This window comes from Bombus fervidus, chromosome 5 (assembly GCF_041682495.2).
Source record: "Bombus fervidus isolate BK054 chromosome 5, iyBomFerv1, whole genome shotgun sequence".
Taxonomy (NCBI): Eukaryota; Metazoa; Arthropoda; class Insecta; order Hymenoptera; family Apidae; genus Bombus; species Bombus fervidus.
Window position 1 is genome coordinate 18,352,659 of NC_091521.1, and position 26,978 is coordinate 18,379,636.

Below are 26,978 nucleotides of genomic sequence, written 5' to 3' on the forward strand. Positions count from 1 at the left end.
CGATTGAAAGAAAATAATGTAAAAGACGTTGTATAAAAGAGTCATAAATCTTAAATGCTTTCAGATGCCATGGAAGATTCTACGGATAAAAGCAAGATTCTCAGAAAGAAGCAAAGATATCCAAGAGGTATCATGCACAAAACAAAATGGTTGTATATCTTGGTGCTTTGTTCGTTGGAGAGCGTTCCGAAGAGAGATTTTCTTCCTTTCTATCGTCATCTCTGGTTCCTATCGCTTCGAAAGTCTAGTCTACCTTTATCAGAACGAAGAGAAGAGGAGGCAGAGGGTGAGAGTAGGAGAGAGTTTGTTACGGTCGCATGTGAATTCTGGAGAAGGCATTTGAAGTTGATTGCGCCGAGGTGGCAGGACATCTGGTCCTTTATATACATCGAACGTTTGCATCGACTGAAATTCCTTGAAGGGGAGCCAAGCAGAAAAGACGAGTTCGCCTCGGCTTAAAATGCCTCCATTTTCAACGGACATAGATCCGCGCAGATGTTCCTCGCGAGATTACACGAGTCGGCCTTGATTCCCTTCTTTAGTTTCTTCCAACAAGAAAAAGTATACCACCTTTTCTCTGCCGGGCCCGCCAAGTGATTGAATAAACCTGAGATACGAGATACGCCGAGCGATACAGAAGAGTTTTGCTTGATTTCTCGAGTCGCGAAAGAGGAGCGGAAACTTCTCTAGAATGGGATTTAATTTACGAAACGATCGAGTAAATGCAAAATTTTCTTCAATTTGATATTCACTTTGCGATATCCGCGAAGAAACACGAAAGGACAATATTTGCGAAGGAAACAAAAATTATCGAACGAAACGAACGGTTACTACGAGACGCATAGCTGGCTATCGTTGTTAAAATAAATTAGATGCGAGTCGTTTTATCGTTAACATTACTGTGAAAATTCCAAATTTAGTAGGAAGAATCGAGAAATAAATTTCGATCAAGAGACCAAGGATCCTAAATCGTTCGCTCGAATATCACCAGCAACTACGCGTCCAAAGAAGACGCTTCTCAAAACTCTAGCGATCAAGATCTTTCAAGGATCCTTAAATCTCAAGCTTCGCCCTCGTTCTTGTTCGTGACAGTATGACAAGTACCACGTGTGCTCGCGCGTGCACCGGTGGCGCAAGGGCGAGCGCGTAATCAGTATTAAACAGGGGCAATAATTTCTCCTCTGGTCTCGCTTATTATCGCGGTACTCGGTGCCCGATTGTCAAGAAGAATAACGAGCTTCCCCGGCGGCGAACGGCGACCGAGCAAGAGGAAAGGAGAAAGCGATAGACAGGAACAGACGAGGGAGGTGGTCAGTTTCCGCGAGCGGTCGTTTCACGGAAGCCCGACGTCACTCGTCCCCGTGGAACCGAGACTTCTTTCAATGAATGTTAAATTGCCTTCGCGTTATAGCCATTTCCATTTGGAGGCAGCAACGGCAACGGCCAGCCGCGGAGGACTTTACCGGTGGCTGCGGAACACACACAGACGTCGACCGGACTTGTCGCCGGTTAGTTAACGTATAGCGCCGTCACATGCAACCTACCGACGTCTCTGCAACATGTAAATTTTCTGCGACGACGTACGCGTAACTTTAACTGCCGGAGACTACGGAACACGAGGATGGATGCGACTTTATGGCGCGATCGGGTGCGGATATTAGACTCCTCACCTCCTCACCTTCTGATAGAAACTTTCGATGGAAGCAAAGCCGACCGTTTTTAACGCTCGAAGATCAGGCTTTGGTCTTACGGGAAAAGTTTGCTTGCTTTCTGACGAAGATATCATTTAACCTACCAAGGACCAAGCAGCGAAGTAACACGCAAAAGTTCGCTACGTGTGACGTTATTAAATAAACAGGGATAAATAAAATAAATTGATGTTTTGTCAAAGTATAAAATATGCATTGGAACGATACACGAATCGAAGGTACAAGGACAAATTGTACAATTTACAATTTGAAAAGAGAGCATTTTAGATGTTACAAAATATACACAAAGATGGATGCACGGTATAAAAATAAAATATGTATGATACGTTAATGAGGCGGGTACAAAATCGTTTTCGGATTATACGCCTGTGACCAGTTTCTGTCCATTCACCGCTACATAACCCTAACACATAGAGCAGTGAAAACATTTGCCAAACTGCTTCCGTTTATTACGTATTTTAACAACAGCTATTGCTTTTTATTTGCACGCGATGGTTTTATGGCCGGATCGATGTTTTCAAAAAATTTAACAACTCGATTAACGTCTGTAACGCGTTACGATACATACGCGTTTATATGACGCCGATAAAAAATGGTTAGGAAATATACCGCGTGTTATATAAAGCACCAGATTAATATAAAAATATATGCCGCCTGTTCCGAAAGCGTGCAAAGTTATTTGCCCACTTTCAAAAATTAAATTTTTGCTGCCGAATATAACGATTTGTAAAAAAAAAAATCGTATTGAAAATATTATCGAGTACCTTCGATTATTTCGTTTCATTAGCTCCAACTGGTGTTGAAACTTGGTTATATCGTAACGACCAGTTAAGAACGAACATTTCAAACCGCGGTAAAATAAAATCAATTTTTGAAATTTCTCTAGGAGAAGATAAATACGAAGTAAAGAGAACGCAAGTTCAAGACGCAAGAACAGCGATGCTGTCTAGCGAAGTTACGCCAAACGTTATCGCGATAAACAGCAAGCGTCGATTTCCCACCTTCGAAACACCGTCTGAAATTTGTCGTCATCTTTCGTTTATATTTCGCAGCAGGGAAAGCAGATTTAAAAGCGCACTCCGCAAATTTCGTGCTCTCGAGTACGCGAATACCTTAAGGGGATTATGAAAGGTGATACCAAGGCAAGATTTTAAAGTGCAGGATACACTTACGTCTCTGGACTTCGCTCGGGGATGAAACTACCGCCAGATTAGGAGTGCAAAGAGGGTGCTGGGGGGAAAGGCAGCGAGAGAAAGAGAGAAAGAGAGAGAGAGAGAGAGAGAGGGAGAGCAACAGGTTGCAAGCAGAATTTGCTGATGTCAACTCAGAGAAGACAGCAGCAGAGAGTAGCTCAAGGCGATCTGTATCGATCCCCTTATGAGTGCTTAAATTACAAGCGTATCCTTCCGATTCTTCTGCTTTTTACACTTCTCTGCTACTCTTCTCTGTTTTCTCTCGCCTTTTTTTCTCCTCGTGTTTTTTCGTATCGTGTTTGAGGCGTGTTTGGTATTTCGTCGATAACAGGGACAAAGAAGGGATCGGAAGAAAATTAAACAAAAACACGCTGTTGCTTTCACCGTTTTGTGGTTGACACGGCTTGTTGCGCAGCGAACTCATCGAGAATCTTTCCATTTTGTGGCTAAAATTGAAGCGCGACTTTCTTTCCTATCAATGGATTTCTGTTTGACCATCTCGGAAATAAATGACCGCGATGTGCAATTATCGATGTCATTCTTTATTTTGTTTCGGTGGACTTGTGTAACAGTACTATAAAGGTATAAAAATATATACATCCTTTTCAATTGTTAAAACCTTTCATAACCTACTTCCTTCTTTTACGATGCAAATAGTTCAAATCGTCTTCTACCGTGTTTCAATTAATGCCGAAAAAAAAGGAGTGTTCTCGAAAGCTTCTAATTACATCTATAGAACTGAAAACTGTATCAAATCAAAATCGAAGGGCAATCAGTTTCTTTGCTATCGAATCGTGCTTTTCAAGCACTTTTGCGCTCGATTACACAGAATCCGAGCGTTGTTCGATCTCTTTGTACGAACCTCTGTACCAGCTAGCAAAAGGAAAATTTACCTTTACGCGCTAGAACACGCCAGAAATCTACCTCTCTGAGCCAGACTAGCTACTTTCTCGAAACTGCTCAGCGAATCATGTTTCAAATTTAAATTTATTCGATATACCGGAGTCTGTGTCTTCTCGGCCGAAGATTAAGTCGGCTTGAAGCTAAAAATCGTAAAAGCCAATCGACCTCTTTGAATATATCGCGATTGCTTTGGCTATCTTTTTATTCCAAAGTCAAGAAGACTGGTATTCCGAATATCGTACAGATTAATTAAGTAGATTTTGTAAATCTATTCTAAGGTACGCACACAAGAAATAGCAGTATCTTTTATGGATTCTTCTCTCATCTTTATTGCCATAAAATATACGCTAATATGAGAATGATACAATTTTAATAGATTTATGAATCAAAGTCGATTCCACGGAAGTTGATTTCGTGAAAACGATCCGAAAAGAACATATCGTTTTCGACTGTTAACGTGTACAGTTGACAAAGGAGTTTCGACTAACGTTCTTCTCTAAGGCGAATAGATTAGACGAGTAACCAACCTCGAAAGCAGCTAACTCCGCAGAACTTGTTCGAATCATTGCATAATGCGCTTCACAAGAGAGACTTGACGAATTCGACCGAATTTAACGAGCGAATTAATTTGTTTAAACGCGTGGTAGAAAGAGGGGTCGAGCGGTGGGGGTTTGAGAGAGGAGATTGAGAGAAGGAGGGGGCTAGTTAATAAAACGGTAGAGAGCGGTCTCGTGGAAATTGCGCCGCAATTTCCACGATTTGTCGCAAACAATGGTCAGGCCAGCGAGAGGTTAATTACGTAAACAGTGTGTGCTCCTCCGGTATTTTTGTAGTGTTGAATTAACGCGGGGCAGCGGAAAGTAACGCGACGGAAAAATAGCACGACTCATTTGCACGCTAGCATATACGTGATCATCTCCCAAACGATTTCCGCAACGTAGGGTATAATAATTCGATTCAATTATATCGTTCTCGTGACCACTCGTCTCGTTTGGTAAAATCAGGCGAATTCATTTGACCGAAGGTCATTAAACCGAAACTGCCTGGCGTGCTCTCGCGTTTCCATTAAAACTCGCCGTTGCGTCGATCCCGCGGATTTATCGTGGAAGGTAAACTCTCTCGCGGAACTCGAGGTTCAATTAATGAAGATAGCCGGCTCGTGTTATCGGGAATAAACCGACTGTGATAACGAGTCATCCGAGTGACTAACAGACGGAGGACGAAGAAGGATAAAACGAACGGAAGCAAGTAGACGGAAAGAGACGGAACGAAAGCGGACTTACGTCCGATACGAGCAGCCAGGATCTTGAAACGTTCGGTCGATTCGAATTTCTTTTCTCTTTTTTTCAACAAAATTTTTTAAAAGAAATAGTCTCGAAAGAGAGAGAGAGAGAGAGAGAGAGAGAGAGAGAGAGAGAGAGAGAACGCTTACCATCTGAATTATAGCAGAAGAATAAAAGTAACTGTGCGAGCGGTACGCGTGCCTGCCTCGTAACTTATGAATTCCACGTAATTACGTGGCCAAACAGGGGCAGCAGCTGGGCTCGGATTTTCTTCTGCGAAACACAGACACGCTGACTCGTGGTTAAAGAGAAGGTTACTCGTAGGAAGAAACAGCCGGAAAAACCGAGCAAAACGATACGAGCAAGCAGTGGGATGGGGAACGTGTCTAGAGAGACGAAAAGGAGCAAGTTTGAAGAAGAGGGGTCGCGACAAAGACAGCGGGCGGACGAAGAGGAGGAAAAGACGGAGGGGAGAGGATTGGTGGATTTACTCGGTTAGCGAGGAGAACGTAGGACGAAAAGAGGGTTCAAACTACCTCGGTTCATTTCCATAAATACTACCGTACTACGTCCTACGTGGACTGTCTACTGGCAGAAGGGGTGGCTACCCCCGGTGCTTCCCGTGTCAGACGACGAACAACAACGGAAACAAATGCTGGAAGTACCGGTGGAGAGCGCCGTGTTCGCGGAATTTGCCTATCAGCTATTTGTTGTCGTTTTTTCATGACCACGATTTTCAGAGAGGCAAGGAGAGAGTAGCGTGTTAGTAAATTCCGGCAGCTGGATCAATGAGTTGCGCGCGATAGGAAAAACAACGTTCGCTCGGTTGTTCATAGGGATCGACCGAGGTGAAATAGTATCGAGAAGAGGACGACACGGTGATGGGGATCGATATCGAGCGAAGACCTTGCAATTATTAAGCCCGATTCGTCGCAGTTCAGCTGCAAATTATTTTTCTCCCTATGACTAGCTAGCATTTTAATTTGATTCCTCTCTGATTTCTGATTAGCAAGGTATTTTAAGGATTTTTAATAGTTTCTTTTTAGTCACCGCGGATTTTTACGGACGAAATTAGGAAATGATTTTAAATTATGGGAATTTGTTAATTTGCTAAAAATTCTACAAATATAAGTCGTTCTAGCGTTTCTAATGCATTTGTAATGCCTGTATTCCTTATGAAATTAATTTACGTATATCCCTTAGCATTAGAAAGCTTACGCTTCATTTTTTCGGTAGTTGTATCGTTTACCGTTTGAACTTCACGATTGTCGAGCCATCCCGAAATACATAATGCGACAGATCAGACTTTATCGTTGGCCAGGCGGCCATGCCGCGTGCCGCGACAGCGCAACATGGCCGATAAAGAGGAACACGAAATGAGAAGGGAGAGGCGAAATGGATGCGAGCAGAGATCGAGGTGGAAAAGAACCGCCCGTTAAATTATCCTTCCCGCAATTATCGCGTCCCATCTCGACTCCACCGCGCTCTTCATATTCCTCTCTGATGTTTCCCTTCCGCTCTATTACGTGTTCTCCTTCGTATCTTTTTGTTCGTCTGTTGTTTCGTTTTCAAGTATCTCGAACCAAGCGAAGAACTCATGGTGAATCAGAGACCGTAATATCGTGTAATATACGTATAATTTTCAGAGTTTGTTTCAGTTGTCAACCTCAGACTGCGTTGTTCGTGCGGTGAATATTTTTCTAGTCAATTGCAGCAAAGTTTGTAAGATATCGAAGAAGTGAGGTTTCAGAATCCAAGGAAGATCATTGTTTCGAGTTAATTGTATGCTGAAAACTGTAAAGCTTGTACAGATAACATACATTCGTGTTACCAAATTGTTCTTTTAATTTCTATTAATCTTATGATATTTCACGGCATCTGAAAATTCTAAAACTAAAAAATCTGAATTAGGAAAAAAAAAAAAACTAACAAGTTCGTTGTTTCCATCAAGTTTTTACGTCAAGAAGTATACGAATTTCGAGTGGATACATAAAGAAGATTGAATCTTGGCCGAGGGGAGGAGGATGGTAATTTTAACACAGTTTCCACGAGACTGCAGCAATTTATAGGACTTCTGTAACGGCAGGTGCTTTCGAAGTTTTGAAATCTCGTAGGTCTTCCCACCGAAGTGATCGTATTACTCTCGTACGTACATACCCCTGCTTCAATTTTGATCTTGCCAACGAGATAGCAGTTCCTATCACTTTGCATAACCATGTTGGAAAACTGAAAATACAATCTTTTCCCATCCTCGATTGACTAACGCTTTTTCCGTTTATTCGCTTCAAAGTAAGAGCAAGAGTATGGATTTTTTCGTGGTCGGACGACTGTTTTAAAATACCCGGACGAAAAAGAAAGAATTAAGATCGGAAAACCAAACAAATTTTCGTCCACAACTAAAAATCCACTTACTCCCGCAAGTTCCATCATAGATGCAATCACACCGGATCTCTATCGAAAGGAAGAAACGCAATTTTACAAAGTATAACGCGATTCTACTGGTCGTAAGAGTGATAGATGCGTGGAGCGCGTGACGAGACAAAGACGGATAACCCGGACCCTGATCTTTCACTTTCTCTGATTTCAAGTAGTCGACGAGAATCGCGAGAGCAACTCATCTTCGCCGCATCCAATTTGCCCCGAGTGACTTCCAATTACGCAGTATCGAGGAATGAAATTCGGGTGAAGGTTGAGATCGTTTGTCATGCGCTCCGTTCTATTCGCCACTTGTCTATGAATATTTACGAGGATCTGACGGACAACCTGCGGAAGATTCTTCGCTGCGAGATGTTCTCGCCCGAAAAAAAAAAAAAAAAAAAAATGACGAACGCTCGAACCCTCGTTCAACCAACCTTGATATCGGCTTCCATAGAAGATTAGTAACGTATCTGTCAGTTTAATTCTTCGACAAGTTTGACAACGAAAGGTCTGTGGAGGAATGGAACTTTGTATTTATTGGTAGTATCGCCATCCTGGCTTCTCTTAGACCGCTATTCCATACTTGTGGTATTAAATACAATATGACACATTTAGAAAAATAATGCACGGTATCTAATTTCAACTTTTTCAAGAAAATTTGTCGGAAAATACGCGAAGATACGAAAGGACGTTGCAAATAAGACGATGCAGCTCTTAATTTGCAAGATGAGAGTTACAAAGTGCGAATCTATTTCTACTGAAAAATCTCGCGCTCTCTCTTGTAGAGGCCAACATGCGTGTAACGTAATTTTTCTCAGCAAAATATACTCTTTCCTCCCTTGCTAAGAACGTTGATACTTTTCTAAGAAAACATAGCGTAATAGTAGTTAGTTCTGTATGAAAGTGTGGTATTACAATTTTATTATATATCTACAAAGGGCAGTGTAATAAGATTCTATTTTGGAAAGGTCGTCTCTCCTCTCGAGAAACTCATTGATTTTATGAGAACCGAACGATACCCTTTGGCATTAAAGAGAATATTCTGTTTGCTTCGTGAAAACAATCCTACTCTTCGTTTTATATAGTACGTGGCATAGTCAGTCAGTATGTTTATATTTTACAGAAGCTTGTAAAATTCTTCTCTGCTAAAAATTCGAACGATCTATCGGAAGCTAGATACGAGCATATTATTTCATGCATTGGCCATCTAAATGCACAAGCGCTCGCATTTTGTTTTACGTAACCAATGTACTTTGACTTAAAGATCGGGCTCCACCTACAACAACGGGAGAGAAACTAGGAAAATTCTCGACTTTCTTTGTTTTAAAACCTGTCTGATCTGGCGAGGAAACGCGCATAAGACGAGAGACGAAGAGAAAGAAAGAGAGATTCCCAGTTGGTCGACGGATCGGATCGCGTTTCGTGGCTGAATTCGAATCCGAACTACCAAGGGAAAACCGTATAACTTCCTAATAAAGTATTTAGCCGACGGATGGAAGCGCGATCTAGCCCGCTAAAGGGGCGGCTGCGGGGTTACGGTTTCGGAAGCGTAGGAGAGGGAGTTTCAGTTTCCGGGTGATCTGTGGCTCCCTCGTCGTGAGAATCGATGCTGCCAGCCGGCCAATAACCATACATCGTACGACTATCACACCCCTGGGGTATATACCAACGCACACCACCGTGTCCTCGTTCTCTTTCTCTCCTTACAACCTTCGGATGGTCGTGGACGCGCGACCTCGACGTTTCCGGTACCTACGCCCGCCTCATCTAGCCGTCTTATTACGAATAGCGAGCCTCACCTCGTCTCCTTGTCACATGGAAAAATCGACCGAGATTCCAGTCGTTGCTCGCCGTCTTCCCTTGTGTAGGATTTGGCAGAGAGCGAATGTCACGTGGCTTTCGATGGCCTGTTCTCAGTGGGATCTTGATGGCGCGTGATTGGGAAAAGAAAGTACTGATTTTATTTGGTTGTGATTCGTCGTTTTCGTGAAAGTGATTGATTCTGTCGTTTCGTTGTCTTTCGAATGATAGAGAGGACACGAGGTTAACGGGCAAGGGAGTGTCCTTGTTTGGGATACTTTAAGGAATTGATCCTAGATTGCTTCGTATTGGCGGAATCGATACGGTCAACAAAAGTCTGTCTTACGAAATAACTCGAACCGTTTTCATACCTAAATTAAGTATTTAAAACCATCGACGATGAATCTGACGATTTTACAACAAAAAAGATCCGTTCCTAAGAAATTGATGTACGATGCAGAAGAAACTCCAAGATACTTTCAAAAGCTTCTCTCAAAATGGTATCAATTTTCTTCAGCGCGATAGACAAGATTCTACCTCCATATCCGGCAAGATAAAGAGACGTAGTTTGGCGCTGTGCGGGCTCTGGGCCAGCTAATGTGTCCGCGTAATGTTCGGGGACCAGTCCAATTTCGGCGAAATCTAATCTAATATCATAGAGCGTAATACCAGGAGGATACGGGGTCAATTGCGCGGCAATACCTCCGTCGTGTACCGAGTTTATCAACCTTCTCGTGTTTGCGGATCCGTAAGTAACGCTAGAAGCCTGGCATATATACCGAACGAAAGGACACGAATAGGAGACTAAGTGCCTGCCTGTGTGTAAATTCGTGTATGTGTGTGTGTGTGCGCGCGCGCGCGCGCGTGCGAGGCAGAGAGTAGGAGAGGGAGAGAGAAATCTATCCACGTGCATTGGCAATAACGACGATAGACAAGGGAACACACGAAGCGTCAACACGAAGTTTGCCAACGACCGATCCGATCCATCGGCTTCCATGGCTCCGATCGATCTTGATCGCCTAATTGTCCATGCCTCGAATCGTTCTAGAACGTCTTAGACCGTGCAAGTTGGAGACAATCTCCGTTCGACCGACTCGAAAGAGCCTTTGTCTATCGTCCCGCTGCCCGACCGATCGATTCCCAAGCGACTTCGCTGTTTCCCAGTCTTCCTACTCCCTACCTTTCTCTTCCATCGGCTTCCTCCTTTAAATTCAATCTCGCGTAATCACGTAGCCGTGCGTGAAGCGTATTCCTCGGCATTCGCGAACTCGCGGAATTGGTATGCAGTAAACGAGCGACATCGCCGTCCGTTCTTCGTACACGCTACACTAGGTCATTGAAGAGGTGATGCGATTTTGGTATAGCGATGGTTTACAAGGTGGTTACGAGCTGGCTGGTGTATGGGGAAGATGGCCTAAGCTAGGGATGGAGAAAAACGAAGAACGTAACGGAGCGTATCGGGATAAGTTTAGAGCAGAGATAGACGGCTGGTTGTCGTAAGAAATTAATGACACGAGACTATAAGTTACAACCAACGGAACGACGATCGCCGACCTGTTATTTTAGATCTTTTCTTTAACTTGGTCCGAAGCTCAAAGTATCTTAGTATCGCTGGCAAAAGTTGAAATCGTTTTCCAACGGAGAAAGATTCTGTTAAACGTTTAACGAGATACGCAAAGAGTTGTACGCCTCGAGCCGATAAAATTACGTCGAAACGCGAGCAACGAAGTATATTATGGATAATAATAGCAACGTATTACGCTAATTATCAGAAGCACGTAATTCGCATATAACGTAAACGAAGAAAAGAATTAGCGACTTGTACTCGTGAGTAAATCGCATCTATTATTTAAAAGATCCACGTTGCTGGTGAGACAATTTAATATCCAAATGTTCCGAATTGTTGATAATTAACGAAACAGCGAAGCTGAGCAGTAATAACATTGTCGATAGTTGTGCTCTATTGGCAAAGATGTACACGAGGCCATCGAGTATCGATTCGTTCTATTGGTACTTGAATAGAACTGCAATACATAGTTACCGGTGCGGCATAGGGGGCGTAGGGACATAATTCGAGTAGTAATTTAAGCACGTTGAATTCGAAATGGTCGTTACAATACGCCGCGAATGCAGTTTAATCAAATATGTGTTTACCTGGCAAATAATCTAGTGTGTAATTACTAATTACTCGTAGAGATATTATACGAGATACATTACGAATCTGCTGGATATTCGTATTTAACTATAACACTCACCGTTGCGGCTGTAACAATCGATGCTCAGTTAATTATGGTGCTTTACCGCTAAATTTCTTATGGACCGTCTCTGTTACCTCGTTTAAATTACTCGCGTTCTTCGTGCCGCCGGAAACCACCGAATGTCATCCCAGGAAAAGGAAGTTGTATTTGGACACTTACCTGAAACGAAAAAACGAAATGTACTTAGTTAGAGAGAAACGGTTACGTTAAATTAAGTTTTATCGCACAATGATCATTAAACGCGTTGCTGATAAAAATACCTGTATATACATCCTCGATTTCATATTCGCTTCGCATTAGAGGACATTCTGATAGCAGCAATAAAACATTTTATAGCGAGTGATATATTTGTCGTTGCTTGCGTGTATGTTATTATTTATTGCTTATCGGCGTCATCGATATTCACGAACATAGTTATCGATAGTAATAATAATGACGCAAAACGCAAGGGACGAGGAAAGAATACACGAACGAGAACGTAAAGGTACCTACTTGTTAATCGATACTGCTCGAATCGAGAGTGAGAAACGATTATCGTACCGCTTGTGTTACTACTTAGAATTTGTGTCCAAATGAAATCGCGACTATAACAATTTAGACAACAAACAACAAACAACGATAGATGTATACGAATTTGCACTAAAATAAAATAAAAGTCGTCCAACGCGAAGTTCAGCTTCATTTCATCCACGCAGTGATTCAAATAATCATAAACAAGAGACGTATGAAATTATCTGGCAACAAGATTAAAAATAGCGTGATACAAAGCGGCAACTTTCCACGAATTCTATTCGAATAACCCCGCGTGAAGCACACTGGGTGCTACGGTTGGCCCATAAAGAGCTAAAAAACATGGCTAACATAATATAAAGCGAAGCGTTCTCGGTGGACTTCATCAAAGATTCAACCGGTTACACAAAGGGCCTACCGGACGAGTCCGAAAATTTTCAAGCTGCTGTTCTCGAGCGAGCGTTATTAAATGAAAATTGCTCGGGTGTAACAAGAGCCGCAGGTAAATTCCGTAAGTCAGAGCCGACAACACTCTGAATAGAATTTTCCAGAAATTATGTAATTTCACCTGCCTTTTGGATACAAATATTGTATGAAAAATGCAAATTGATAACGCTTTTATGTCCAACGATATAAAGCATGTTTCACGATTAACTAATAGAAATCGTCAAGATTAAAACGATGTGACCTACATAGATATTTTTAGTAATAACGTTTTCAAAATATACATTGCTCCGAATAAAATGTATATTCTGGTTCGCTGTTCGTTTAAGTTTGAAACAAATTTTGTCATAGGGCACGATTTACGATATCTGAGAGGGAAACGGTGACAGATATTCGCACAGTTGCTATATGTGGAACACGCGTTTACATTTTATCCATATTACGACAGTGCAATCGAGAAGAGAGACCAGAGCGCGTTAAGCCGTAACGTTCAACGGCGAGCATTTTGGTTCCTCGAAACGAGTCGAGATGTCTGTTTAACGCGTGACGTAATATCCTGGAAAGTTGTATAAAAGAACCACCTATGTACCAAAGGTTAACACACTCCAGGGATTTTCCCTGGTTTTCACGGCACGTTAACAGATCGCATAAAGATTACTAATGGAATCCATACGAGCGTATAAAAGTTGTTCGTCAGTGGTTGTCCGACTATTCAGGTAGTCAACTAACCTTTGCGGAAACGTGGTCTCGGCGAAAGGTTTGAGGGGAAGCACGGTACATTAGCGAGTTAGCACGTATACAAGGGTACCACGTCAGAAATACAGACTCGGAATGCATTTTCACCGAATAAGAACGCGGAGGAGCGAAAGCCTGGCTGATTGGAGAAAGCCCACGGGAGTCGTTTCGTCGTCGAGTCTTCGCCTCGGTCTTTTTAGATTCTTATTCCACGTATCCCCCTAGCCAACCGTCCTCTACCACCCCTGTCTTTCTTCCTCTTATCCTCTCGTTTTCGCGTACCGTTCACCAGACCACCGGGATCGTTTTACGCGCCAGCTACACGTTTACATACGATTCGGCCGTGTGTAAATGGTAGACGTGAGCTCGGTACAACCAACCGGATACGCTTTTCGTTCGCGCAAGAGCTGCTGAAAATTTTACGCCGTTGCTAGAACGAAGCAACTACTTGGGACTCTTCTCTGTCTTTCTTAGCCGGAGAAATGGCAAGAGGAAGAACTTCGAGACAGCGATGGGAAAAGTAAGAAAGAGAGATGAAACGCGTCTACGTATGAGTGTGTACGTGTGCGAGAGAGTACGGCTCTGCGAGGTCCGTTCGAATTCCGCGTCTGCGACGTTTTAATAAATTAGGAAACCTTCGGCCGCTTCTCTCCAGCCGGATGGCTGAACCGGGAATCGTTTACGACGCGCTTTCCGAATGAATTCGTTATTTTTCTCGTGCAGAATTCTCCGGTTGACCGTTCCCGTCCCGCCTCGTCCGCGGGCCTTCGTGCGAGCCGGCTAAATTTTACATCGGTCGGTTTATCCGTAGTTTCGTCAATTTTTTAGCATCTTGCGCTCGAGTAAACTGAATTTCTAGTAGCACGGTAGTAAAGGTACGGGGAAAACGTACATCTCTGGTATCGAACGAGAAATGCTTCGAAGGAAGAACAAAGGAAGAACCAAGTGCAAGCTACTTTTAACGCTTAAATACCGAAATCCTTGGTACGATCAATTTGTAATTTTTCGTACAAATTGTCTAATTTTTCATATTATATATGTCGGAGATGAAAGGACAACGGGGTCACCCGTTGGAATTGCTTGGAAAAGCCTCAATATCATTCACGAAATAACCCAGACACAGTCATTCGAAACTTGAGACAATGAGCTTAGGCTCGAGGCGACAACCGGTCGCCGAGCGTAGCCGCGGTCACGGGATGAATGTTTCACTTAACAGAAAAGTACCAATATTGTGAGACACACGTTGTATTAACAATCAAACCCTGGGCAAGAGCAATGTCGCAGTTATGCGAGTCTGCCTAGCAACGGTAACAGTTTGTTGGTATCCCAGGCCAACGTTAAACAAAGCCAACGCAACCGTAAGGAAAAGAAAGTTTCCTTTACTCAATTATTCTTGAGATCTCCTTGGTGAGTGACACATCGTCTAGAGAGCAATATAAAGAGCGTCATTGTGAGCGATACTTTTGTGTGTAGAAATTCTATTCTGAGTTTAATAAAAGTGAGCCCGTGGACCGTGGATTCGCTATATCGAATCTAAGATCATTGCCATCAGCGTTTAGTTACTATTGTTATTGTTCAAACTTATTTCTTCTGTATTTGTGTTAATAAACGTTATCTTGATTGTGAAACTACAATGAACAATCCAGGCGAAGATTCTTTACACGCCCATAATCAAAACTCAAACAATTCTACTCCGACATATATATATATTTCTTCGTAGATTTAACGTTTCAATTTTTTATACAAATATCGTACTCTATTCGCCGTAATTCTAGTCGTAATAGGTTACTCGAACGAGGAGTTATTGCCTTCGAGTAATCGTCCTGGTGTGGAGAATTTCAAGTGGTGCTCAGGGAGTAGTTAAAAAGACTGTTTTATTATGCAACGTTCGTGAATCTAACATACCGAATGGTGTAGGCCGGTGTATCCTCTGGTTTATTGCTTTAGTTTTTGAATTTTTCCCTAAGCTTCTGTTAATTTATATGCTGTTGGAATTCGTACTCCTTAACGTTGATATTACAAAATACATAATCGTTGCTTAAAACTGAAATCACTTTTGATAGAAACTAGGTGATCCGTCAGTTTGAAACTGCCAAGTTTTGACCAACAGATTGAATTTGCTTTTCAGGTATCTAGAACCCGTACTTTGAGGGCCTGTTTCAAACTCAAATTCATTATGTATAGTACGTATTTCTAGTTGAGCTGCCTGAGCACTCGAAACCTTCGACTAGTTACATTCTATCGAGAAATTGCTGAAATTTGACCGTTTATTCGAAATAATTTCTTTCGAATTGCGTAAAATTTATCTATAACCGGGGCTAGATATTTAGAATTCGACTGAAGTTGTAATTTCGATTTAAACAAGCAACGAGAAGTAAGAATTATTAAATAGAAAATTTAGTCGATTTTATTCGTTAACTCGTCGTTTGGGAAGCATCCAGTTCACCAAGAATTAATAATGCGCTTCTCACGAGAACTTTTCAAAAGAGCGAAAAGACCAATACGAAGCAGCTGACAAAACGACCTAATCGTTCGTTAAACTGGATCAAAAATCTTCTCGGTCTTTGGTCTCTTACGATAAAAGCGAAGAAGCTTCATCGCACGCCCTTTAATACGGCCGCCCGCTTTCTTTCCGTCGTCTCGTCGATCGATTTCTTCCCTATCGTTCAAACATGACGTGACCATTGTGCTCGATGGTTATAGCCGGGTCTTTTCTTCTCTCCCTTAATTAAGTCTCTGTCTCGGATAATTCGAAAGTATAGCTCACTACGCTCGGCGAAATTGCAGCTCATTACGTCCACGTTTATCAAACATTCAAGGAAACGAGTTACCCGGATATTCTATTTACGCCCACGCGAGTTCAAGGAAATAACAGATTATGCGAAACTTCGTTTGACGTTTCAGAGAATTTTTCGTCCGCGAATTTTATTTTTTTCTTTGCTTCTCTATGCTTTCTCGAATATAGCGTCTTGGATAATTAAAAACTTGCTACTTCTCACAAGGGATGGATGGTAATCGTTGCTCGAGATCTCGCTCACGTGACTCATTAACGACGGTGAAACGGTAGAAATTTTTTACGAAGAAACAATCAAGATGATAGTGAGGATTATGTATGTGGTATCGACAGTTTGGACATCCCAACGGGATATTAATAACAGAATATTAATAAATATTTATTACGTTCGTACATTGTTTATATTATCGATGAAACGTCGATATATCTATTCTGCCGTAAAGCACGCCAAATCTCAAAATCTCCAGACTTTTGATATCGTTCCGTAATGCACCCTCCATAAAGTACCATTAAAATACCATCCACCTAATATCGGACATTCTCTCCGAAGAAAGCAAACAGAATCAGATAAAAATGGCGTTCGATCGATGGATAAGCCAAGAGAGTGGGCGTTTCGAAACAGCATTACCTAGAACCGAATCGAAACCGGCGAATTTAATCGCGAACTCGGTCTTAGACAACATCGGCGGGGGCGGGGGGGTCCGATATCGAATTCGAGCAATTCCGTCTTAAACATACAACACGGTCCCCAAGAGAGGTTTCAATAAAACGCTGAGACGAAGGAGGCAGACGGGTGTGCAGCTCGAGAAAGTGAAAAAAGAAAGAGAGAGAGAGAGAGAGAGCTCTGAGCTTCTTTGTAGCGGACTTGTGTGTACTCCGTTATGGAATTCCTTCCTCTTTTGATATCATATTGCATTCATCTCGTCACGATAAGCCTCGAATAAGGGCTAGCATAAAAAGTGGCTCAACGTAAGCCGGATAGAAGTGGCAGAACGCGAATCTAAAAACACGGCTTCTTTTTTTCTTTTTCGACCAACCTGTGCAATCTGATCCGTCGACGTTCTTACACAATTGGAGACAAACCGAGAAGAGACACGCGTACGAGATTCTAACTTTTAACGGAATTAAATTAATCGTAAAAGCAACACCGATTTTTCTGCAAAACGATATAAAGGAACGGAGTTGGGCGAAATTTCGTCCGCGTACTTGCCAAAGAAAAGCATAAGCTTTCGCGATCAATTGAAACTACATTGTCGATAATGCAACCTCCTCGACCAAGACGAAGTAACGCTGGAGAACGTTCGTCCTCCGCTATACTCGCTCTTCCTATTCTTCTAAAAAAATTTCTCCGATTATACTTTCGTATACATCGCATTTGATTCGTAAGAGTCCTTTTTAATTTCCTGCCTGGCGTGTAATACACGTTGGTTTCGACGGAGGAGCTGGTTCCTCTCGTGTTCGCAGCGAATTTATCGTTTAACCAAAACCGAGGGGGTTGCTGGTCGAGGATCCTAACCCAGAAACTCGTCGACCTCGAGTCTCGGTACGTGAAATAGGAGCGTACAGGTCGTGGAATAAACGCGTTTTTCCCCCTTGGTCCCCGGAGAGTAAGTCTCGGTAAGGACCTTACAATATCCAATTCTAAGGGGTGGATGGAGGATGGAGCGAGGCAGGCTTGAGCTGCAGCGAAAATTGTTTTGCAACGAGCCAGGCCGGAACATAGCGAACACGAATGCTCGTCTGCGTCGCCAGATATCGTAATGACGGTAGCCGTGAATGCCGCGTGCAGGAAGTCGCTATTGACGGCCATACGGAAAAAGTAAACGAAACGGGGGAGCGAGAGCTACGTGCCGCTGTACGAGCCAGAGATTCGAGCTGCGAGGATCGAGAAAGAGAAAACAGATAGAGAGAAACTATAGCTGGAGAAGGAAAAGGGAAAAAAATAAGAGAGAGAGAGAGAAGGGAGCAAAGGAGACACAGAGGAATAGATTGAATAGCGAGGATAGAATAGAAGAAGAAGAGGAAAAGAGATAGCAACAGATAACGGGGAGGAGAGTTTTCGAAGGGTGCGGAGGTGGCATAAAAGCGAGTAGTGGAAATCCGGACTGGCTGAAAGGAGCGATGCGGGATTACGAAAGGATTTATTTGAGATTTTCTGCTGCCGCCGCTGCTGCTACTATCGGCGACGCTGCTGCTGTTGCTGCCGCTGCCGGTGCTGCAACATCTCGACTTGGATCGGTGTACAAATAACAAAACGAAAAAAAGAAAAGAAAGAAAAAAAGAAGGAAAATAAGAAGGAGGGAGAAGGAAGAATCCGTGGGAGGATATGGAAAAGGATAACTTGGCAGCCGGAGGAACGCGATATCTAAATCATACAGAGCAGAGAATCGAACTGTCGTTTTGCCCGCATGAGAATCGGGACCGTGTCTTGCATTGCAAGCCCCTGCCAGACCTCAGGCTCGGCTATAAATTAACCGAGATCCGGTAAAAAATATCGGAAAGTTATTTCGGTTAGAAAAACACTTTGGAGGGACAGGCTTTTTTCTTTTGAACGATTATTTCGTGGGAAATGAATCGATTCGTTTGGACTTGATCCGAAGGGTGGGTAGACGAGGTGCTGTCATGTTTGATGATGTTTGAATATGAAGCTCGGACAGAAGACGAAATTAGGCCGTATGAGTTTGTACAGTCGAGAAAAAGTTTTATAACAATCGTGTGACAATTGCGATCGTTATTACAAGATCGTGGATGTTTATTGCGAATCAATGTTTTTATCAACGTTGCCATAGAAATGGAATTGAAATACATTCGTTATTTGGTTCACCCACTGATTATTGGAACGAGTACTCTCTTTAAATTTCCCGAAAATGTATAGACGACCATAGTCTAATTAAAATCATTTGTTCGCTAAATCGTGATTTATATATATAAAAAAAAAAAAATTATAGCTAACGCGAAGAACCAAGATGTCAGTTTTTATTTGGCGAAATCAGCTATATCGTTAAACCAACGTTCTACCACCGAAGTATGTCCAACAATACGAAGAACTATAAAACGAAGGTTGATACCGCCTCGACGCGACGTGAACTTAACAATGACAATATCCGACGATGGAGGAACAGCTCCGACGATTGCTGGTGGCATCGTTAGAATCGCGCGAATAAAAAGTTTTTCATAGCATTAAGAATACGTCAGGAGGCGATGGTGGCTGAAATGAAAGCAGTCGTCGTTATAGAGTCATTCGTAGTCGGCACCGCAATTAGTTTCATTCTTTCCCGCGCGCCTCGGTCGGCCTCTTTTACTTTTATGCTCGAACGACCATCTTGCGCTCCACTGCTCTACAGTGAAGAAGGTGTGAAGTAGAAAACGAGAGAGATGTAACGAGAAAAATTGAAGAATCGTCACGTTGCGCTTAAAACTCTTTGCACGCTCCTCTACTTATCCCACTTAAGGCAGATTTACAGCCGTTCCTGTGGCATATCATCGAATAAGAGGAAATCTTATTTAAACGCGCAAATTATGCGAATTGCCACTTTTTCTTCTGTATATTTTAATTTTATCGCCACTACAGCTGGCACAGCGTGAAATACGTGAAATATTAATAACGCTATACGATTAGAATTTTTATTGATCCAGTAGTACGCGAAAAATATAATCATCAAGTATCAGGATTTACCAGAAAATATCATTACCTTCTCTGAAGCATTTTTATCTGTTATTCAAACGTCGACACGATATCGTTAAATTTTGCATCGGTTTTAAGATACCCACGGTAGGGGTGCATGTAATTTTCACGGAATTAGAAATAACGTTGCCAGTTCGTAGCCGCGCCCCACGAGAATCGTAAACAGATAGATTTTATAGCGATGGGTACTTTAATATGCGCAAGGGCCGTCCGCCTAATGTAATGATTATTAATTGCCGCACTGACAATATTCGCTGCACGCTCGTGCTCGTACCGCGGTTGCAGCTGCAACCAGTTTTATTAGCGTCCCGACGGCTGTTTGGAAGGTCTACCAACAAATATACATCTTGGTATGCGAATAGTAATTGTTGTTTCGAAGTTGTAGCGACAGCCGACGAACAGGACATAAGCTACTCGGCTAATGCGCTCTCCGTGCTTTAGTTTATCCGCGCTAACTGCGAAACGTCATCGCTTCTAGTGCCTCGAACACAACCTTTCGTTGCTTCTCTTTCGTTATATTTCGCTTTTCGTCAACGGCCGCAAAGATTTCGCAAACTCTCGTCCGACTTGAGAACAACGAGAATTTTCTAATATCGCGTGAATCGAGGATTGATAATGGAACAACCGTTTCGTTTTCAAGCGTATTTAACCTTTCTAATTTTGAAAATCAATTTCGGACGTGATAAATTTTTAAATTTCACAAAACTCGGGGCGTCGACGATCGCAAAGGTTGTTCCGTTTAATTAATCGGCCAATTTCTATCCCAGTTAGATACTCCTTGGTTCGCGTTTATTCGAGATATTATCGTCGACAACGAGAGATATGCCAGTAACGTCGTACGCATAAATAAACGAATCGCGAATCTTTCGTAGCACGATTATTAAACGCGTCGATACGATGAGCTACGAATAGGTCGTAAATGAACGTGAAAACGATGAAATATTAGCGAAACTGAATTTCCCTGTAACAAAGATATCGATGCGGTTATAGGAACATGATCCCGGTTTGTTCGCTCGCTTGTTATCGCGATATCTTCGATTTCGATACACGTACATACATAAGCTGTAAACCCTGAAACACTATCGTGGAGTAAACCTATTCGACCGTCTAAATTTTATTTCTTTTTACTTTCACGGTTACACCGTAGTCGCGGTTCTCCAATTTAGCGTCAACGGAATTCCGTGTAGATGCAGTAGTATCGTAGAATTAATTTCTAGATCAGAAGCAATCTGTGTGCTCTGGACACGTATATTCGCGAATCGGATATATTTCTGCGGCCCGATTACATAATATAAAGGATTTATCCTCTGTCGTGTCTTGGAAACTGCATCTGGGTTTACGACATGGCGCGACGGACTGTAATTCAACACCTATTGACACACTTGTCTTTAATAGAACACGAACTCTGGAGCGCATATATTGCGACAAACGTTGCGCTGGCTGAATTATATCAAAGGAAGACGTCCGCGAGTGCAATTTAATTGCACGTCGAATAATGAAATTCTATTCCCTGTCTGCTGAATCTTAATTCCGAGACATCGATGCGCGGAATATTCTGCTGTGTGTAAATGTGTGTTGTACACGCGAGCTTGTATGCAGAGTTTGGAAGCCAACTGTTATTGCGATAGAAGAGAAATCGAGGTTCTTATGGTCTTATTGAGAACGTGATACGCAGAGTTTGCCACTCTCGTTTCTTTTTCTTCTTTTTTCCCTTTCCGTAGTTGAAGCGTAAATGTAGAAAATTTTATCGCATAAGGATAAAAGGAGGATCGACCGATAGATTTTTAATATCGTTTCTCGGACATTTCCAGTGCAAAGTATTTTTCTCGTTGAAATTGTTCAATGATAATGTATTTACTAATCGCAGCAGATTGGAAATTCCAGAATTCATTTGTCTAGAACTGTATGAAAATCTTTATAAGAAATTTTAATCCAACCGAATTATTCGACAGTTATAAATTTCTCTCTCTCTCTGCTAATACCACGTAGGTTCTCTCGAATGAAAACTTGTTTAAAGAGCGGAAAATGAATGGTTGCTGGAACATAGCCGCGACAGTTCCATATTCGAAACCACATACTCATTTAGTTTTTACTACGTTTAACTTGACATACGCGCGGCTGGAGAAGGTTGGAACATTTTCAATTAACTAAGGTCTGTTGTTTTAGCAACAACGCAAGAAGATAATTAGCTTTTTAATCCGATACAAGAGAAAAAACGTTCTATGAAATCGGTATCTTTATTCTTACGTACAAGCGTTACAAAGTAAGCTGAACTTTCGTCTGGTATAATCCGAACTGTGCGTACTGCGAAGTATCAAAACGAGTTTCAAAATGAAACCACAGAGAAATGAATAAACTCGTGGGCGACAGACTGCGAGATTATTTCGTAGAAACTGACAATGTGAAATGGCCCAGGAAATTAACCGAATATTGTACGATATTTGTAAAAAGGAAGATGTATTTTGAACGAATTTATGAAAATGGAAAATATTCGAATAAGAAACGTTTAAATAACGTAATTAAAAGTTTGCGCGCCATTCTTTTTTACGAAATAAAATGCATCTGTTAATTAATAGAAATTGGAAAATTCGTCGTTACAAATTCTAACAAACTGAGCTTAATTATCAGCTCTACCTCGATAATCTTTTAATTATCACCAAAAATTTCCGCGATATAATAATTCTGCTTCGCTGGATAAAGTGCTCAAATACTTGGAATTCCCATAATTAATAACTGCGTATTTTTTAACTGCGACGGAGACGGAAAGATAATTTTAACGTTTAAATATTAATAAAATCCTTCCTTCTGTGTTACAATTAACAAGAGTTTGGTTCGTTTCATTTGGTTTCCGCTTTGCATTTTACAAACATTCTAATTAATTCCACAATTCCCAGTTTAACCACCCGGGCAGAATGAAAAAACAACAAATAAATCGAAAATCAACTTAACGAGTTTATTATAATTATATTACGTTCCTATCGAAGACCATGCAGAAAGTATGCAATAGGTATAGTCTTCTGATTTCCTGATTTTCATGCCACGTTATGTTTAAAACGGAATACCTATAAAAATATGAATTCGCATAAACGTTGGCGGTCTGCGATTATATTCCACGCGCTTCCAAACGCTTTCAAAATCGTCGATCGTATTAATTTTCTCATTGCCGAAACAATTATTCGACGATCAAATTGATTTCGTCGCTAGCAACTCGTATCTTTCTTTCGATTCTCTACCAGCTCTATGCACGCACGATAATTATACATGATATTTCTACATACGGACATCGCGAAACCTACATCAAATTGCTAATTCGACCCTAAAACAGCAGGTACTCGCCTATCAATCCCCTTAATCCATCCCCCCTTCGCAGCCACGATCGATCACGATCCATTAGATAGATTCTAATCGAGCTATTTGCTATGTGGAATTCATCCGCAGAGGGCGTTCCTTCGCCCCTTCTTTGTTCCGTTCATTGACGAGAGAAAGCTTCGTTCCAAGGAAGTCGCGTGCTAGCATAGCGGCTACCACACGGGCGCAAGCTACCGTGTTTTATACGACTCGTTAGGCGCCAGGATGGCTGGTCCCGGTCGTAGAAGTCGTCGTGCTGACGGTTTTCTCTACTCGCAGCCCGCTAACCCTTCTTCGCTACGGCTATAGGGTGGTTTTAGTAATCGTTGTACCACCGCGAGAGGGAGTGGAATAAAATTTCTTCGTACGAGCTTTTGTTTTCGATAATATTCTTTTTCAACACTTAGCAACGAGAATTTTTTTTTTTTTTCACGTTTAAGAAATTAAACAGCGAAATAAGTTTCAAAACGCGCATAATAATCAAACTGAGGTAATATTTCGGTAACAAAAATGAAAAATTCAACATCCGACGATACTGTTAACTTCGTCGGATTCCGTTTCTTTACTGATCGACCAAAAATTTGCATTGTCCCGTTAATTACCGAGACATTCTGTACAGATCGTTCTTCTACGGTAGCGTGCACTTGTCGAGTACGATTATGCGTATTGTTACGAACGACACGATACGAGTCGGAAGCCGGTCGAGGTCAGACCTCCGTAAGTTCGAGTGTTAATCTGCGAATTATTTCCTAGGGAAGCGTAATCGTTAACAGCGGCGCGAAGGGACGACGCGTTAAATGTTAGAAATTTCTCCTCTGGCACGGCCAACGCTCACGTAGTCCCTATCGTTGCCGAGATAATCGAAATCGGTGTGTCGTATCGTCGCCGCTCAGCTGATATCGAGCCAATGTCTGTTCGTCGCTGTTATATAGCCAGAGAGACATTTAAGTCTGTCTTTATTCACATGCAGACAACACGACACAATTACTCTCCGTTTGTCGTAAGAGAAGCGCTCCTCTGGCTCGAGAACGTCGCGGTGATACGATCAAGTTCAATATGTACTCGCGAAACCAAGTAAATTCCAATACAAAAGTATTACTTCACGAGATTCGAGTACCGCCGATAAAAGGCGAACGAAATTTTACAACGAATTAAAGTACCTACTCGTAAAAGTTCGAACCTGCTCGATCAAGGTTTGATGATAAAGAATTCGCATCTAAATACTTAAAAGTATCGTTTCGTTTTCCTTTTATTCTTTCTTTTCTTTTTTTCCTTTTTGCGAAACACCGATGAGGTATTCGAAATTTCATACACACAGTCGGATTGGAACGTTGTAGCGATGTAGTTGATCCCATCGCTAATCACAAGTATAGCAGTCGTCGAGGGTTAGGGATGTCGACACTAAACAGAGGGAGGAACAGGGTGAAAGTTCGGGTTACCAGGCTGCGTGGACTAGCTAAAGCATCTAGAAGGGTAGGAACCGCGAGTCAGTTAGATGGACGCGTACAGAGTGGGTTCTCGTGTGTTTAGATGGGTTTGTGCGCGGTCGAACGCGTAGAACAGGGCTTGGTGTAGCATGTGAGTAGACTAGTAAACGCGGGAGGGATACGTAAGTAGTAGGTAGATCGGAGGGCGGTGAGCTGGCTTGCCCTCCGCGCTCGGCGAAACAGGGTGAATCGGGGTGAGAGAGGAGTAGGAGGTAGATGAGACGGAGGTGGAGGTGGAGGTGGTGGACGTGGCAGTGTATAGGAGAGGTGCAGGCGGCAGGCAATAGTCGGAGTGGCGCCGCGACTCCCGTGACGTCTGTCGGCGCGTCGGCCAATCAATAGCATCCCCATGGCAACCACAGATAACATCGGACACACACCGGTGCCGCGCAAGCACGCCGCCTTTCGGGCACTCGGTACTTCCTTCCACCGATGCCCGGACGAAAGACTCGACGCTGCGCCGTGTACGACCCGTTCACCGAGACGGGGTGGTGGTGAGACGAGCTTACACAGCCTCTATCGGAAAGATTCCTTTCAACCTACTCTCACCACCCACGCGCCGCGCTGCCCTTCTTTAGCTTCGGTCGTTTCCACCTTCTCTATCGTTCTTCGCCAAGCACACCTATTCTCCTTTCTTCTCTCCTTCCACTCTCTTGTATTCCCTTCGGTCTCACTCGCTCTATCTTCTCGAGTGTTTGCCTTCTTTCTTACCCTGTATCTACCCCTTTATCCGTCACCACCTCGCCTTCTCCCTTTTTCATTTACGTCCAATATTCCCCCTTCTCCGTACCCGTGTTTTCCACCGTTCCACCATCGGCAGTTCGCCCCTCGCATCCCCTTCCACTCGTTGACATCGTTCGAGCAGCTCCACTTTTAAACAAACTCTAACGTCACATCGGACCACCGACGGTTTCGTGCAATTTTCCGTTTAGTCGATCCTACGTGCTTCTCCGTTTATCACTCGTTTCGATCAACTCGCATATCGGGTGTCGAATTTACACCCAATCGGACGACGATGCGTTCGAAGGCGTGGTTAGACGCCCGGCAACAAGGGGACGCCTCATTTTTACCTTCTCGTTCGTTTCGTACGTTCACGGACTTACTCCGTAGTAACCCTTTACAATTACCGGAAACAGTTTGGCATTGCTCTTTCTTTCACGTCTAAAACCAACGTATTCGTTGAATTTTTCTATCGCCGTTGACTATTTCTCAGAAAGAGCGTTCCATTTCACAGGATCCACGAACAAATTGCGTTCGGATTCTTCGTAACGACAACCTACATATCTCGTTGAGCAGGAACGTGCCCTGGAACAATCCTATTCCGCGAACGACGAAGCGTCGCGAGGACGAAGGGGCAGCGGCCTCCACTAATCGATCTCGTGCTCGAGCTCTCGATTTTCCTCTCGAGATTATTCCACTTGTGCATAAGGAGAGTTTCTCCGCTCGGTGTTCCGGGCAAATTGCGCCGCTGCTCCATCGCTTAATTGCGTTTACTCGAGGAAAAGTTCGCTAGACGAGAATCCACCCTCTGCTACCACGATGCACCGATGGTCCTTCACTTCCGGCCCCTTCCTTCGATGTGTCCTTTCTGTTGCTACCTGCTACGTTTCTCTCGTTTCCTCTGCGTATCACGGCGAGCCGACCGCGTCGACGACGAACGATGGACAGGCAGGACTGGATCTTCGAATATTTGCAGACAAAGGCAAACTTTCCCACCGGTACACTCCACTGGACGAGATACGTCGACAGCATTCTTCGATCGACCGGTCTCTGGTGCTTCTCTAATTGTCCACCGATGTTTCCGTGAGATTGACGTTACGATACCGTGGAAATAGCCGAGTATTTTCGGCTGACACGAAAATCGAATTCAATCAACCGACTTCATCGAAATTGTGTTTCTGTTTAGTTGAACGAAAGTAGAGTTTCTCGAAGGTTTTGGGAAGGAAGAAAGTCGGCTAACTATTAGGTCGTAATCGCATCTATCGTCGGTTTCCTAGAAGAATCACCACGGATAAGGAATTTTATCGAGTAAAATATCTTTTCTTCTGCAATTATTTTCGAAATCCCTAATACAATTCTATTTAAGCAAAAAAGCTCTGTAAATGATTACAAGAGATAAACCCAGTCCTAGGCGAACGATAAAATTATTTCACGAGAACGAAAACCCAAAAAATAAATAAACCTGAAAAACTGTCTCCAGGCCAGGCGCGCAAATCAAAGAAAAGGCACGGTAATGTTGCTTTTCGTAAGCAAACAAGCATCCCGGATTCTAAATTCAGTGGAGAAGCAGGAGAGCAGGGCAGGATGCACAGTGCAGAGGGTGTGATTTAACGAGATGTTTTCGTGAATTGTGCCCGTGCTCTGGTAACTAATAATTCGATTTTACGAGCAGTCGCGTTGAATGCCTTCCC

General features: G+C 42.7%; 1 protein-coding gene across 18 annotated transcripts in view; it reads right to left on the minus strand.

Annotated features, from left to right (window-relative positions):
* Positions 1–26,978, minus strand: part of LOC139987702 (protein muscleblind) — a 406,475-nt gene that overhangs the window by 78,970 nt on the left and 300,527 nt on the right. The window contains exon 4 of one of the 18 annotated variants that reach the window (XM_072004254.1): positions 11,639–11,723. The exons of 16 other annotated variants lie outside the window; for them this stretch is intronic. The gene's annotated coding sequence lies outside the window, so the exon portion shown is untranslated. Of the gene's footprint in view, positions 1–11,561; positions 11,724–26,978 lie in introns of all 18 variants that reach the window. One more of the 18 variants, XM_072004252.1, reaches the window with a different exon arrangement.